Genomic DNA, 6,839 nt, shown 5'->3' on the forward strand with positions numbered 1-6,839 from the left:
TCTGTTTTCTCAGCATACTTTCCATCAGGCTTGTAGATTTATTCTAGCTCAGAAAAACAATAAAGTTCTTCGTCCTGGTGTTGAGCATGTCCAGTGCTGATCTGTACTCATCCAACATTTGACCAGTTTATTTCTTGTCTCCATTTTTATCATGAATGGCTTCACAGTGAGACTAATCAAATCTAAAGTACACCTGCTCTCCATCAGAAGTCTTTGCACATTTGACTTTGGATTCCTTGGCATCTTATATAAAAGCAAGAGAGTGTGAGTGGAGACTTCTTCATAATCTTCTCAGTAACACTACTGAATTCACTGCATGTTCAACATGCTCAGGTCAGTGTACCTCTGTGCAGTCATACTTCTAAGATGGGTTACAGAGAAAGTATCATAATGCAATCATAATACAGTGTAATCCATACTTTATACCCCCCATACTCAAATAGTGGCCCATCTATTTCTGGCCCGCGAGCTGTTTTGAAAAGCTTTTTTTTTTTATTTAAGATTTTTTTTCCAATTGTGCTATCCACTCTTATTTTGAAATCACGCACCGCGATCTCAAGACGAGGCTGGGGATTACTTCTATGGCAACAATAAACAAGAAAAAAAAATTGTGGCCCCTCATCATTTCTATTTGAGTACCCCAGCTGTATACTGTATATCAGGGGTACTCAACTGGCGGACCGCGGTCCGGATTCCGGACCCGAACGCAGTCCTGTCTGGACCCAATCTCATTCCTGATTAACTGGATACGGACCAAAAAAAAACCGGAGCATTTATTTCAGGGCTATTGAAAAAACACTCCGTCACCCTCGCTCAACAACTTACGTTCACCCCAAACTCAACAACTTACGTTCGCAACAGCCCCCAAGCCCCCCCCCCCGCTCAACAACTTACGTTCGCCACCTCCACCGCACCGGACCTGCCAAAATTGGACCGCGGACAAATTTAGTTGAGTACCACTGCTGTATATCATTATTAGCCCCTCCCCCAGCTGTCAATCATGTATGTTTTGTTTGTGTAGCCATGTGCGTTTGTAGTCCCTCTTCATTATTTATATCCTGGCTGTAATATGTTGTATGTTAAGTGTAGTCAATAGTAGTCAATAGTAGTCAGACAGGAGCTAGGGCTGCACGATTAATCGTATTTTTATCGTTATCGCGATGTGAAGTTTCACGATAAACACATCGAAAGAGCCACGATAACTCCTTGAATAACAGCAAACTCAAATTGCATTATCCTCGTCCAGCAATAGAGGGAGCAGTTCAAGCTGCAGACTATGATCACGTGACGTAAGTAGGCAAGAGGCAGAGTGAGGCAGAGTTGCCAGGTTCACGGTTTTCATGCCAAATTGGGCTTGTTTGAAAATCCAGCCGCGGGTAAAAATTCTGGGGCCGCGGGGTGCAGTTTTTTGGGCTACTTTTGAGTTGGGCTACTGCGGAAGTTACAAGTCAACACTAAGAATCGATCGCGATATAATACATAATTTGTCTCCATTTCACACTCCATTGGTCTTGTCCATTTAAACCCTGTGTTTGGTCTTTGCTGGTCATTGTTTTGCATACAGTCTGTTTTTACTATTGTGCTTTGGTCGGTTGCTCTGTGTCTTGATTTCCAGTTGTTCTTTGTGTTCGTTATGTATTAATCTTGGCTGTTTCATGTTAAGACTCCCTCACGGATTTGACCCAAGTCTGTCTTTACAACCCTTCTTATGGAATGCCCTTAAATAAATCTCGCTCCTCTCAGCATTTATGTCCACCTCATGGCTCCATGATGCCTAGTGCATTTATTTATTTATTTATTGTGGCCCACCTCCACCCCCCCATCTTTGGAGGACAACTTTGTTTTTATGTACATATCAAATGATAACAGTTCTATATAATATAGTGCAATAGTCATAGCAATAATTGGGGTTAGGTGGACCATAAGAAGATATAGAAAAGAAGGGGAGAGAAAATAAAAAGGGAAAAGACAGAAGGACAGGGAGAAAAAAAAACCCAGCTCAAATAACCACTGCAAAGAAGAGCAGAAAGTGTACCCAAGACATATAGCACAAATGACTGTGATGTATGTGTATGTGTGAGTGTGTGTTTATGTGCAACATAAAAGTGCAACATAGGATAAATGTACAGAATGTACTTGCCAGCAAGGGTAGAAAGCTGCGACAACATTCCCCCAGAGACCAGAGGTAAGCAGAGAAAGACCCGGGAATCCCACCTGCCCACGACCCCCCCAGGAGCTGTGGAGTCCCAGGGCCGCACTTCGCAGTGACTCCTGCATGCCCGCCCCAGCGTGCGGGAGCGGGAGAGACCCTGAACAGCGCCCCCCCCCCCCAAACACGGGCCAGCAGCAAGGCTCCAGCGCCACGCACACCCGAGAGCCACCCACCACCCGGCAGTGTGGAGAGGCCTTCAACACATTATCATCTACAGCAGTGTTTTTCAAACTTTTTTTCTGGTGACCCACATTTTGTCCATGATTTTTCACGCGACCCAGCCAAGTTGTTGACGGGGGGGGGGGGGGGGGGGGGGAATGTTGGGGGCGGTGAGTGTAAGTTGTTGATGGGGGGGGTGGGGGTGTGTGGCAAGTTTAAGTATTATATCGCGATCGATCGGCAAGTATTAACGCCTCCGCCGTTCGTGCTGTCGCGTGCTACGGTCACTCGCGAAAGTATAATCCATTAATATAATAATTTATTAAATATATTAACATTTATTTTTTAGCTACCCTTTTTTTTGGCTCACGACCCATCCAAGGGTCGCGACCCATAGTTTGAAAAACCCTGATCTACAGAAGACCGCTGCAGATGCAAACAAAGGCCTGGCTGACGACCTTAACAGCTTCTATTGTAGGTTTGAGCAGGACACATTCACACCTCTTCACATGAGTACAGCACCATCTAGATTCTTCATACCACCTACAACACTCAATCCATCTCTCACCCCCACCACCACTCAAGCTGTACTCACAATATTTGAAGCTGACATGAGCAGACTGTTTCAGAAACAAAAGACCAGGAAGGCACCTGGCCCAGACGGTGTCTCACCTTCCTGCCTTAAGATCTGTGCTGAACAATTGACCCCAAAGATATTCAACAGATCATTGAAGCTGTGTGAAGTTCCCACCTGCTTCACCATCATCCCAGTCCCCAAGAAACCCTCCATCACAGGACTGAATGACTACAGGCCCGTTGCTCTAACGTCTGTGGTCATGAAGTCCTTTGAACGACTGGTGCTGGCCCACCTGAAAGATGTCACAGGACACCTGCTGGACCCCCTGCAGTTTGCCTACTGGGCAAACAGGTCAGTGGATGATGCAATTAACATGGGTCTGCATTTCATCCTGCAACATCTGGACTGCTCAGGGATGTACGCAAGAATTCCGTTTCTTAATTTCAGCCCGGCGTTCAACACCATTATCCCAGGCATTCTGTCCACCAAACTCTCCCAGCTCAATGTCTCTCCTGCCATGTGTCAGTGGATCACCAGCTTCCTGACAGACAGGAAACAGCAGGTGCAGCTGGGAAAAGTCACGTCCTCCACACAGTCTACCAGCACTGGTGCTCCTCAGGGATGTGTGGTCCCCCCACTTCTCTTTTCTCTCTACACTAATGACTGCATATCTAACCACCCGTCTGTTAAACTTCTGAAGTTTGCTGACGACACTACAGTCATCGGTCTCATCCAGGACAACGACGAGTCTGCATACAGACAGGAAGTCGAACGATTGATGTTCTGGTGCAGTCAGAACAACCTGGAGCTGAACACGATCAAGACTGTAGAGATGAGAGTGGACTTCAGGAGACACCTCCCAGCACTGCTGCCCCTCACAATCTTCAACAGCTCCGTGTCTACAGTAGAGACCTTCAGGTTTCTGGGCACCACCATCTCACATGACCTGAAGTGGGAGCCCAACATAACCTCTATCCTCAAAAAGGCCCAGCAGAGGATGTACTTCCTACGCCAGCTGAGGAAGTTAGATCTGCCTCAGGAGCTGCTGATCCAGTTCTACACTGCAGTCATTGAGTCCATCCTGTGCACGTCCATCACAGTGTGGTTTGGAGCAGCCACAAAACAGGATAGGAACAGACTGCAGAGAACAGTGTGAACTGCTGAGAAAGTTATTGGTGCTCCTCTGACCTCCATTCAGGATTTGTACTGCTCAACAGCCCCGTTGACAGGGGGGAACAACCGGGTCTGTTGTCCCGGGCCCCAGGGCCAGGGGGGCCCATCAAAGAGCCCAGCAATTTATTTTTTATTTAAAGTCTATAATTTTTTATATAATCTTGAAATGTTTCATTAATATAAAATTCTGTACTCAAAATAAGCTCAATGGCTAAAATATATATATATTTTTAACTATCTGCATATTTTCCATTAAGTGCATACCGCCTCCTACTGAAAAATGGTTTGATCAAGCACCGACCGTAGCCGGCTGGTACCCGCCCAACAGCAGGAAATACAGTGGTGGATAGTTAAAGTAAATACAGACATCTGGAGCGCAGAAAAGAAAGGAAAAACATTTACCTGCCAAATTTTTAAGTTGCATTGTGTTCCAGGTTTGAAAAGTGCTGGAATTTAGGCTAAAGTACTTGAACATGCTTGAAATTGTAACTACTTCGTTTCACAACAAATATCTGTCTGACTGAACAGTTCTCTTGTATTACGTTAACAAATACGAGCCTCTTGTAATTCCAGGACGAAACATGAGAGAACGTGAAGAAGTTAAGATTGGGCGTTTTGAAAATAAACAACCATTAAAAAAGGTGATAAAAAGCTAATTATTTCGAATCATTTCGAGTATATGTATACGTGCTGGTAAATGGACCTTGAAAGTGACGTACAAGTGCTTTAATTCCACCTTATAAAGGTGTATGAACCCTGCAAACATGACTTTGTTCATTGCGCTGAAGCACGGCGCGTTCGAAGTTACAAAAGTCGAGAGGTGCACGACCTCACGAATCCACAGCGCGTGAGGCCCTCGCGCACGGGTGGTGCCACAGCGATTACGTCATTTTCGCCGTGCGAACCCTCGCGCTGCTCGCAACGCGTCAAGTATAAACCAGTGAGCTGTCAGAAACAGCTTTGATGTGTGGCTATATTATATACTGTATGACCTAACTCAAGGATTGTCTGCTACAGAGAAAATTCAAATGACGTAAGGCAGGGGCACATGAAATTTTCTTGTCCCGGGCCCCAGCAAGACTGTCAACAGGCCTGCTGCTCAATGTAGGGGTTTCACCTACTAATCCTTTAAAGGTAGATATAATTTGTTTTACCTTAATTATTAATCAGTCTCATTAATTTAGAATCAGTCTCATATTCTAATTATACCAGAACCACAAGTTTAGTTATCAACTAAAGGCAATTAATGGTTTGGTATCTGAAGGATTTAACTATGAATTCTTTGGAGGTTTTGGCAACAACCATTTTTGAATGACATCAACACAGACAATTTGGTGAAAATAAATGATACATTTATTTAAAACCAACTATTCTAAAACAAACAGCATCAACAAGGATCAGTATATTTACAGTGAAGACTCAGCATCTAGCGTGTGTGTGTGTGTGTGTGTGTGTGTGTGTGTAAAAAGGGGAGGAGTAAGTGTGTGCGCTTGTGCGCGTGTGAGGAGGCGGAGTTGTAATCTCAGTTCTCCTATGGAGAACAAAGCAACTAAAATGGCGCCGACTTTAAACAGTAGAGCAGTGCGGCTGTATGTTAATGAGCTCAGCTGGTTTATTCCAACGTGGTCAGAACAAAGAGTAATGACGCTGGCTTAATAACTAAAAATTTATGTGGTAGGTCTGAGAATGGGGAAGAGTACAAGTTGTCAATTAATCAGATAAATAAAAGATGGTGGCATGCACACCAAAGAGAACTTTTTTCATAATCTTCATCAAGATTTGTACATACATAAAGTTAAACACATTCAGAATGTATTAACACACATATGTCAAAGTCAAGGCCCGCGGGCCAGATCCAGCCCGCGAATTGATAATCTATGGCCCCCTGGATGATATTTAATTACTATTAGAACCGGCCCGCAGGCCACAGCCGCCCGATGGTGTTTTGCACGCACAAACACTACATTCCCCACAATGCAACGGTAGCCCACGAAGTCACTGTAGCGCACACAAGCGGCGAGGGTCCGCGTGGCGAAAATGACGTAATCGCAGTGGCTTCGTCCGTGCGCGCAGGCGTCGCGCGCTGTCGTTTCGCAAGGTCGTGCACCTCTCGAATTTTGCAACTTTGCGCGTACCAGCACGTTAAACTTAATTAAGTTAAATATTTATACATATATTCGAAATGATTCGTTTTTTATTCACATTATTTAATGGTTGTTTATTTTCAAAACGCCCGATCTTAACGTCTTCACGTTCTCTCATGTTTCATCCTGGAATTACAAGAGGCTCGTATTTGTTAACGCAATACAAGAGAACTGGCAGGGTTCGTACGGTCATGAAAAACCTGGAAAAGTTATGGAATTTGAAAATAGCAATTTCCAGGCCTGGATAAGTTTTGGAAAAACTAAAAATACTCAAATGTTTTGGAAAAGTCATGGAAATTTGCTTGACACAATAAATATATGTCGTTCCGATAACCGGAAGAAAAATAAACATATATAATATAGCCATGTTTTTTCTTTGTGCAGACCACTAACGTAACTTTACAGGTTAGTTCGCTGCATTAGCGTTGGTCTCCAAGCGGAGCTGTAGATTGTACTTTGATGACGTGTAAATCAGCGTAATGCTGGTAAATGCCGATTCAACTATGGCTGCTTCAGTTGGACAAATACAAGCTATGGCTTGAGAAAGACAAGGACACGGGGCATGCAAAATGTG

This window comes from Brachyhypopomus gauderio, chromosome 13, assembly GCF_052324685.1.
Source record: "Brachyhypopomus gauderio isolate BG-103 chromosome 13, BGAUD_0.2, whole genome shotgun sequence".
Lineage (NCBI taxonomy): Eukaryota > Metazoa > Chordata > Actinopteri > Gymnotiformes > Hypopomidae > Brachyhypopomus > Brachyhypopomus gauderio.